The sequence below is a fragment of the Aulonocara sp. 'chitande type north' Nkhata Bay genome, linkage group LG4 (genome assembly GCF_057382095.1).
Source record: "Aulonocara sp. 'chitande type north' Nkhata Bay isolate Kocher_YH1m ecotype deep benthic linkage group LG4, A_spYH_male_GT1.1, whole genome shotgun sequence".
In the NCBI taxonomy this organism is placed as follows: domain Eukaryota; kingdom Metazoa; phylum Chordata; class Actinopteri; order Cichliformes; family Cichlidae; genus Aulonocara; species Aulonocara sp. 'chitande type north' Nkhata Bay.
In genome coordinates, this window is record NC_141347.1 from 4,141,802 (window position 1) to 4,152,059 (window position 10,258).

Consider the following 10,258-nt stretch of genomic DNA (forward strand, 5'->3'; position numbering starts at 1 on the left):
AATCTCTGTCAGCTGTGTTACCCACTGACAAAACCCCCAGAGTTCAACAATAGTTTGCCCCAATAATTATGATTATGATGATAATGACACTTATAATTACTATTATACAGAAATTATATGGTAAATATGAAAAAGTGCATTTACATAGTAATTACATTAAACCATGCGATTTTGTGATAGCATTAAGGGAGGATTAATGCAACTGATCTAAACACTATTCTGTTATAAATTATATTGAATACATAATTAATCTTATTAAAGAAGTATTTGCTTTTCAGCATCATCTGTATCATCTTCAGTAACACTCGCGTCAAAAGGAAGCAGGGCTCATTTTGATGTGGCTCAGCGGTTTGAAAGAGTTCCTGCTGACATTTGTGTAATTTGATCCTCAGCGATTAAAGCTGGAAAACTGCAAAGCACTCCTTTAAATCTTTACACTGGTGATGTTGCAGCTGCAGTGTTACATACACTGTTATTAAACAGATGTTTGATGTTTTAGGGAGATGAGCATCTGGTGCTGCTGATTCTGAGAGTAGGAATTCATATTTATGGAAGCATGAAGAGAAAATAAAATGTCTTTAAGTTCAATGAAAGCTGGCCTTTTTCTCCCCCTAATTCTAGAGACGGAAGTCTTACATAAGGACGCGGAATATCTCTAAATTCAGTGTGGTGGATTTATGTGGGGGAAAAGAAAATCCATTATGATTATTCACATTTTCAAATAAGTTTATCAGAAAACCATAAAGCTTTTAACCACGTGTGACGTGTGTGTGTGTGTGTGTGTGTGTGTGTGTGTGTGTGTGTGTGTGTGTGTGTGTGTGTGTGTGTGTGTGTGTGTGTGATATTTCATGTATATCTTCTATGACATGTCAAAATAATGAATTGAATGTTTATTTTCATTGAAAGATTTTGTAAGTCGTTAGAGCTTAAGCTTGGCAGTTCATGGATTTTGCACACTGCTGGGGTGTGATGGGGAAACAGTTTGATAAATTAGTAGAAAGGAGCGTTGATTCAGTTCGATCCAATACCAAGTAAATACATGGCCGGTATTGCCAATATCAGTACCAATGATTTTAAGTTATTCAGGCAGCTAATGTGGGGGACAGTAGTGTGCCATGTCTTGATGAATTCTGAATTTGCAAATTCTGAACATATTTTAAACACCACTACATCACTGTGATTGTTATTTTCCACGATAATTAGTTAGCACAACAAAAACACACCTTTGAGCTTTTCATGTGTTTTACAGCTGGGTTTCTGGATACCTTGAATGTAAATCTTTCTGTCTATAAACTAAAGCACACAATAAGGTTCGGACATTTTTCATAGTGCATGTTTGAGGTTTAGTTTCTCCAAAGAAATAATTAATACTGAACTTGGAGGATAAAAGCAAAGTATTGTTCCCATACCAACACTAGCGTTGGTATCAATACTATCGATATTTGGATCGATCCGCCCACATCGATGCTTCTGATCACCTTTATATCATATGACACTATTCTTTCCTAATGGGAGCAGTCTCTTTCAGGATGACAATGACCCCATCCGTGGAGCACAAGCAGTCACAGATTGGTTTGATGAGCATGAAAAGGATCTAAAAGTCAAGTATTCCACGACCTTTGCCGTCACCAGTTTTTAACCTTCCTGAACAAAAGAGTGAATGTAATTTCAAAATATAGTGTTCATCCCATCAGCAGAGTTCCAGAGTTTAGAGAGTCCGTGCCACGCTGCTTTGACAGCATGTGCTGGCCCAAAGCTTCCTTTATGTGTTCTTTTTTCCTTAATCCCAATTCTTTATCTATCTGTAGAATGATGCTCTTTCTCCTTCTGTTTGGCATGGTTTGCTTCTTATATTTCATAATAAATAACTTCACTTAGATTCAGTGGTAGTGGGTGACTAAAGGTCAAAGTGTTCAAAGCATTTTGAAGTTACATTGACTCTTACAGATTTATATTTAGAGGTGTGTGGTCCCCGTTGACTTGGAAACAGTTGTAAGCAGGTGGGCTGCTGCCAGAGCTCCAGTGCAAGAAGGGAAGCTGAAACGTTTTTAACACCTTCTTTGAACATGTTGGGACTACTGGGGCAGGGGAGTAAACCGCCGAAAGAAAGGATCTTTGTTTTAACCCCCTTAACTCCACCTCCTCTTTCCTCTTTTAGCAGCCTCCGCCCTCCTGCAACTTTTATATTTGATTTATTTTCAAGAAGCGAGGATAGAACAAATGGGGTTGCTCTGGAGTGCGGCACTTACAGAGACAGATGTCATCGCTTTTGTATCGTGGGAGCGCGCAGAGCTCTCCGTCGTCATTAAAGATTTAGGGTTCCCATGGCAGGGGTAGCACTAGACTGAAGGTGGGGGTGGGCATGACAGAGGCTTAATTTGGCTTAGAAGCAATCTGGTGCCAAGCTCGAGGCTTTAGGGATCACATCAACGTCAGTCACAGGCAAATAGGCTTGTTAGCAGTTAGACGATAAGGGGATGGTTCTATTTTTGAGTGAGTATGTGAGTAGGAGGGATGGCTGTGTGCTAATACATGTTTGGGGAACTTATATAAAACACGCTCACCTGCATTATTAGCTCAGCAATAGATGCATTTAGTTTCTGTTGAGCAGCGCGTTTGTTTTTAGTCTTCAGTAGCACAAAGTGCTGCAAGGTTCTGGTGCATCCCTGAAGTTCAACTGTAACTCAGTGGGTGTTTTCCAACTATTTTATAAGCTAAATAAATGATCTAAGTTTGAGACAATGATGGACACATCATACAAAACCCAACATCTATTTTGTCAGTGCGTGGTACCCTTAACTAAACTAAAGACCTATATGCTTGGAGTCCTACATCACAAAAATAGATGGACGCTGACTAAATAACCAAGCTTATGTTGTCTGATGTGGAGAAATTTCACAGTAAATAAAATATTGTATGATGTGAGAATGATGCTGTTAAACTATGTAAAACAATACATACAAAAATAAAAATGTTATCACAGTTGGTGTTATATAATCTAATAATCTAGATATTTGGGATGCTGGTGTTTGTTTGACTGTTTGATGCCATTTCCTGGTGCTGCTCTCCCGAAGTCCAGGTTAGGATTAGAGATAGGGTTAGCACATATGATCACTTACACGTCAGCGGGTTATTCACAGGGTAGAATAATCCTTATGCATCTTCCACTGGGCCTTGCTTTTTGATCCTCTCACTCTAAAGTCACAGCATCATGGAAAAGCAGGGGAAGCATAAAATGAAGGAAAGAACTTAGTGGGACACTTAGCTAAACGTTTTAATATGTCTACAAAGTCTGCAGTTAACTTAGAGGAACTCTGATTTTAGTGACCTTACTTCACTCATTTAATCCAGTTATTAGAGTTTATGATTTTATAAGTGGTGCCTCTGTGCAGCTGTGGTTTGGTTTTCTTAGCAGGATACCAAGAAGCTATTGTGTTTTTCTGAACTTCCTAATAAGCTGCACAAAAAAGTGGATCACATTACTTGGTTCCCACATGTGATTTACTTAACCAGTAATTACTGATGGATTTTCTTTGTGCTAACAGGCATATAAAACCAGATCCGAACCATCACTACTACAGTGATACACTAATACACCCAAAAAATGTGAACCGTCAAACAGCAATTTAAAGGTTCAGAATGAGGACCAGAAGTCTTTATGTGCAGTCAGAAGTCAAACTGTGTTCGTACAGATGAACTTTATGCCTGAGGAAAATCAGCTCATCCCTAAATTAATTCAGTGAAAATGAAATGAATGAAATATCAATAGATATAAAATTGTCTGTGGAAAGACTGATCTGATCCTTTACCCAAATATTTTGATGGGATTTAAAACGAGAATTTGACTCCATCCATTTAGAGTCCATTTCTTCTGGATCATTCCTGTGTGGACTTGCTGTGTGCCGATCATTATCCTGCTTAAAGGTCCACTTTGGGTTTAACTTCAGCTTTAGAACAGGTGCCACACAGTAACTTGAAGCACAGTTTGATATGACGTGCAGATTTCTTAGTTGAATCCAATCCCTCTTCTCCCTCCTTCGTAGCTTTTACGTCCGTGCTTTCCTGCCGCCTGAAATGCAAGCTGAGCAGGCGAGGAAAGGCGAGGGTGAGAGAGGAGTCGAGACAGCAGACATTAAAACGTAAAATTACACACTCTTGGTCCAGTGATGCTATTTCGTGCGGCGCAGGCTATTATCTGGCCATTGTTCTGTTACAGCCTACCACAAAAAATTGCAATGCCTGCACGTTAAGAACAGCAGTGATTATTATAACCTGTATGTTTGCTTTTTTATTCAGTTCACAGCATTGACATCATGTGACCAGAGTGCTGTTTATGTTAATATGCACCTGCGATGCAATCCTAAACCAGAACATTTCCAATGCCATGCTTTTCAGTTGTTGCACATTATTCTCAGAGGCTTAGCTCATATTTTCTCTGCTATAAAGCAGTTTTGCTCCAATATTGTGTCAGCAAAGGCTTTACTTCCAGTGAAGGGCAAGCTCACATACATGTTAACATGAGCAATTTCAGGATTACCTGCAGATGCTCTGATAAACTGGGCATATTCTGAGACTTCCTTTTTATTTTACATAGCTGCAGCACATGTAGGAAAGAAAGTTCTGATTGCTGGCACCTAATTTGGACCTGATTTTAAATGAACAGATTTGTGTGATAAATGTAGGTATACCCCTTTTAAATGATGAAATTCACCACAGGACCAGAATTTGATAACTTTATTAATAACGTCTCTTCATAAAGATGGAAAGCTTGCAGTTGCAATGAACACTTTTTCCTTTTTCTCTAACACATTGAAATGTCTTGGAGCTTTGATATGCACACTTTTCTATTATTTTAAAGGTGATTAAACATTTGCCCCAAAGCCCCCAAATTTCCACATGATGCACTTTTTTCACGCTCAGAAAGAGCCAGCACCGGGTTTTGTCTTTCCCGTGAATCTCCCAAGCCTGTGCGTCTACGTGTCGACACAAAGACGAAATCGTAATAAATTGAGACCAAATGAACCGCTCTTTTGTTGGCATTAAACAATGACAGGATTTTACTCAGAATTTTGGCACCAAGAATTTGATTTGTCAGCATCTCCGCAGAACAAGAGATGAGGACAAAATCCAAATAAAAGAGAGCTGAGCCTTAAAATATCTCCATTTCCTGGTAATGACAGCAAACTCTGGCGATATACGCAGAGTAGGAGAAGAAAAAAGAAAATGAGGGAGGGGGGTCCTCATTGGTAAGGCAAGTCCCCACAGCGCTGGTGATGAATTGCAGCTCTCCACGGGAACATCATACAGAAATTAATAATCCTGAGGTAACTAATGTTGTCCTTGGCAGCAGGGACATAACTTGCCCATAGACAACTTCAGCTTTCTCCTCCAACATGTGAACGCACATCTGTATGGCATTACTGAATTCTAAACTTGGTCTCGAACAAAACCATCGCACTCTCTACAAAGCATGCAGATGCTTATTTTTTCTTAAACAGAGCTTAAGTCATGGCTGTGATCCCTCTTGCAGCTCTCTCTGCATGCTGCTTTTAAAACCCCCTAACCACCCCCCACCCCACTAATGTTAAACTTGGACTTGGCCCAATTCAAAACTGCCAGCGTAAGCGTTCTTACGACAGGGACTGTGGCTGTGGCGTTTTTAGGGGGAGGTGTAAGGGCTGATGGGTGCGCAAAGGGAGCGCGGAGGGCAGAGGAGGATAGCGAGGGGAGCAGCAGAGTATTTTATGGTAATGGATGTACCACATGGAGTTCTAGTTTGTGGTGTGTCTGGGGGCAAGGCAGGGGGTTTTGAAGAGGGCCGGGGGTTGTTCGGTGCCCCTGCTTGCATCCTCACCGTCTGTGGAAAAAATGCAGGGAGGGGGTGTTCCTGTGGCTTTCTGAAAGATTCATCCCACCTGGGCAAAAGAGGGGTGACAGAGGAACCAGAAAAGAGGGGGAGCGGAGCAGCCAGACCACCGGGGACCTTTTATTTCTGCTCACTTTGCTGCAAAGAGTGCAGTACAAATGGCGTGCCGGGACTCCTCGGACTGCCACTGGATTTCCCGCATCACAATGGCCGTAACATTTTAACCAAATTACCTTGCGTCACAAACCTTTATATCACACACGCTCACGTAAATACCTGAGGAGAAGCCCGGTCCTATAAACATACACACAGACTGGGTTTACATAAGGATTTGGCATTTGTTCTCGGGCTGTAATGGCACCAGATTCCCGTGGTAGTAAACAACTGCGCCACTCTCCGCCCATGATACATTAAGATTTTTTTTCCCCCCCACAAATCATGAAATGGCCTTGGGAGTTGAACAGATTGCAGTTTATAAAAAACACACACAAAAATGCACGATTTGACAGATTTGTAAACAGCAATGATAACATCCCTGAAATGTTTAGCTATGATGGAGCTCATAGGTTCTCCTTTCTCTTTGGGAGTCCTCGGGCCTTTGCAGCCCAGCCCAGGGTCCTAATGAGATGATGAATGGGAACATACGGAGTGATGGAGGCTCTCGATCCACCGGTGGCTGCTAATTTAAGGGGAGATTCATCAAATGTGGGCCCGCACTCAGATGCACCTTCATAAAACAGTGCCTGGGTCCAGTGAAGATGAATGGAGCTAATTATGAGCACTACCTGCTCTCAGCCTTCTGCGTGGCTTCCTGCCGTTCCAAGCCTCGTAATCTGTCTGCAAGAAAAAGCCCACATTTAACTCAAATTCCTCTTCTTAATGATAGACCACAATTGAACCCGAAATGAGAGATTATTCCACATTATACTAATACAGCAGTATTGTTGCTCTCATCTGACACAGAAATGCCGCGCCGAATGCCTCGTTCTGCACACTGGCACTAAACGATCTAATCACGAAGCATTCTCCGCTGATACAGTCGACTCTAAGTGATACTGCTAACACTTGGTCAACACAGCTATCACTGTTTGTGCTCCAGCTGGCATTGTGCTAAAATGTCAGTGATTTCTATGAAATCTCCTCCCTGAGATGCTGAAAATGCTGCCAAATTACCAGAATGGTAACTGCTGGAAGAGCAGCTAGAAATAGCACTGACAAAAACTTTTACTATCCTCGAGTTTTATTTTCCAGACCCGCTTTCGGACAATTCCGCTTCAGTTAGCAAAGAGAACAAAACTGATCATTCACTCCTTACGCAGGACGAAGTAGCAAAGGCCGACCCTGCTTTTGATTTGTCAACATGACGAGGCGGTGTTGAGGAGACATTTTTTCTGCCTTTTAACATTAATATAAAGAGTTTAACAAAAAGTTTAATCTCTTTGATTTTACTGCAACCTTACCTGCAAAGACGTAGCATGTCTTGCTAATGTCATTTTCCAATAGGACTTTGAGACATTCATGCACACTGCATTGCATTGGTGGATTCTAAGCTTAAAATAGTGCAAATGGCATGGACATTACTGTAAATATTATAAAATAAAGAGTGATTTGAGACATTATTACATGGCCTTTTTTTTCTATGGGGCCCGTTGCTGATTGGGAGGGTATTTTCCTTCCCATGGTCGCATGTTTCAGGGTCTTGTATTCAAATTTTAAAAACAAAATTTCTACATAACATCATAAAACCGCCTGCTTAATATTGTGCAAATCATGCTGTAAAAACAGACCCGACCTGCCAGGATAGCGTCTGGTACTCAGTCAGTGGGAGCAATTCCTTTGAGTCTTGCAGGGTGCAGAATGGGGCCTCCATGGATCAGGCTTGTTCTGGCACCGGCTGTAGACGCTCGGATTGGGATCTGTGAAGCTCAGAGGCAAGGTCAACCCCTCTTTGGCTGTTGTGCTCTTCTTCTTTGTTGGGGTGCACTGGGAGTGTAATTTGCAACAACGTTGAGTGTGGTATGTGTTAAAGTGATATCCAGATGAATTCCAGGACTCAAAGTTTCCCAGCAGGATACTGCATTGTAACAATATGATGTGTTACTCACATGTACATTTGATATTGTTTCTGTTGTATAAAAGCAAGAAAACAAATGATTTTCATCATTTAATTTTATTTGCGGTGAGTTAACCATAGCCCTTCTGACTAAATTTCACAACAGCCCAAAGCTCTTGGATCATAAGACTTCCCCATCCCGGGGGTAGAACTGAGGGAAGACTGGAGCTGGGAACAAGAATGATTCCTTAGATGCTGTGAAACATCAAGATAAGCTTAGTAGGCCAAGCTGTAGATTTTATTTAAAAAAAAACAGCAACCAAACCTGTTTCTCATCCCTTTTTCTTATTTATTACTATCGAATATGTTCGGATAATTATTTTTCTGTATAGATCATCGTCTGGATAGGATGTTGACTTTATAAAACTTGATCACAGAATCATGCATGTGGCTATCGTCCGAACATTTAATAGCTACCTAGCTAGCTTTAAACATTTCCTAGCTACACATTTTTAAGTTAGCTTGATTGGCTAGTTTGCTATAGGAGATAAACACTGTGTATTGCAACAAATGTCTGTCTGGATCTGAATTACAGTGCATAACTCAGTGTCCTTTACCTCAGTGAGTAAAATAACACTGGAACCCCCACTCCTGGGAATTTTGGCCACAACCTGAATGTCATGAATATGCGAGTAATCTTTTTCACTGTAGAACGATGGACGTCCTTCCAGCCCTTTCTAGACTGATGAGCACCAACAGTTGCTTCTCCAAGTTCATTCCTCCTTGACATTGTGTCAACACACACTTGAATTTCTCCGAACCAGCAAACCAGCTTTTATGGAACCGCCCACACTTGCTGATGATCAGTAAATGAAGTGCTTTTGATTACCAACATCTAGCTGACTCTTAATTGCCATGGAAGCAGTGAGGGTGTACTTAGTTTTTCACAAACTGCTTCTACATTTTTGGTTTGTTTTTGTGACATTGTATGTCATGTTTTATAGTTTATCTGAGATCTCAAGTAAACAGTCAAGTACTTGACTGACCTGCCAAAGTTATCCTGGTACAAGCCTACATTTAAGAAGTGAATAAGTGAATGATTTTCATTGCAGTCATTGTAAACTGTCCAGAGAATGCAAAGCATGAAAGACACAGTAACCAGTCTGACCTCTGATGCCCTTCTGTGACTTCCTCATGTGACAAAGGTGAAAGGTCTGAGCTGCCACTTGGTTTAACCGGGAACACAAAGATGCATGGGAAACACACTGTGGCGGCATCAACCCTGACCGCAGGGTGCTGAGTCACTACATTTGAATATTCACTTTCAGACAGACACATGCACACTCTGCACTCCCATCATTTTGGGGGAGGTTTGTTTTTGGGATGGGGACTCTGTAGTGCAGAGGGGGAGCGTAAGAGGGAGGAGGGGTGAGTGTGGCACCAGCCTGGCGCAGACATCATTCCCGTTGCTCCCTTAGCTGCGCCGACGCCATCTGTCATCTGCGTGAACATCTGCAAACCCAAGGTGCCCTTGTCACCCAATGTTAGAGCAGTATGTTTGGCTTTTCCATTAAGGAAACCTGGAGTGATTCACCAGAACAAAACCTATTAGATGGGATGGTGTAGTGGTGAATCAGCTGGGTTGCTGAGGCACATTAAATAGTAGGATTCCTCCTCAGGCAACGCCGCCCGCCTGTCTAGCATGTCTGGCTAGCATGACATCTCATCTACTAACTGCCTGACAATTTGGCCTGAGTCTGCTGTTTCTTTATGAGCCTCGGCTCCTCCAGATTCCTTCTTCTGTCTCTCTGATTCTACTGCAAAACAGATGGCTTCACCCCCCATCCCCAATTTCAATCTATCGCCTCGCTGTGCACTTGAGGTTATGACCAAAATTGAAATCATATTCGTATTAGACTACAAGACATTCAAATGGATGTACCATGCTGTGTCCTTTTGATATGTCTAGTTGTTCCTGAACCAAAAACAAAAAATAAAATGACCAGATAAGAAAGAGAGAGATGTTTGCTCTTCATTTTCCAGATAATACGGTGGATGCTGCTCTGTAATTTAGTTGTAGTTTGGAGTTATTTTCAGACATCGAGATGATTGGCCGTCCTATGACTGGACAGTCTATTATTCAGCTGCAGCTCTCCAGAGAGCGTTGCTGTTTATTGCATAGGGTGCTGAGCTGGATTACAGCAACAAGATCAAAACAATATGCTCATTGTCCACCATGCTGGGATATAATCTCAAGGATTACTCTCAGATGAAACAGCCTCTCTGGATGATAGGGAGCGATAAGGGAGCCTTGACTGGATGCATGCTCTCTCTAATTC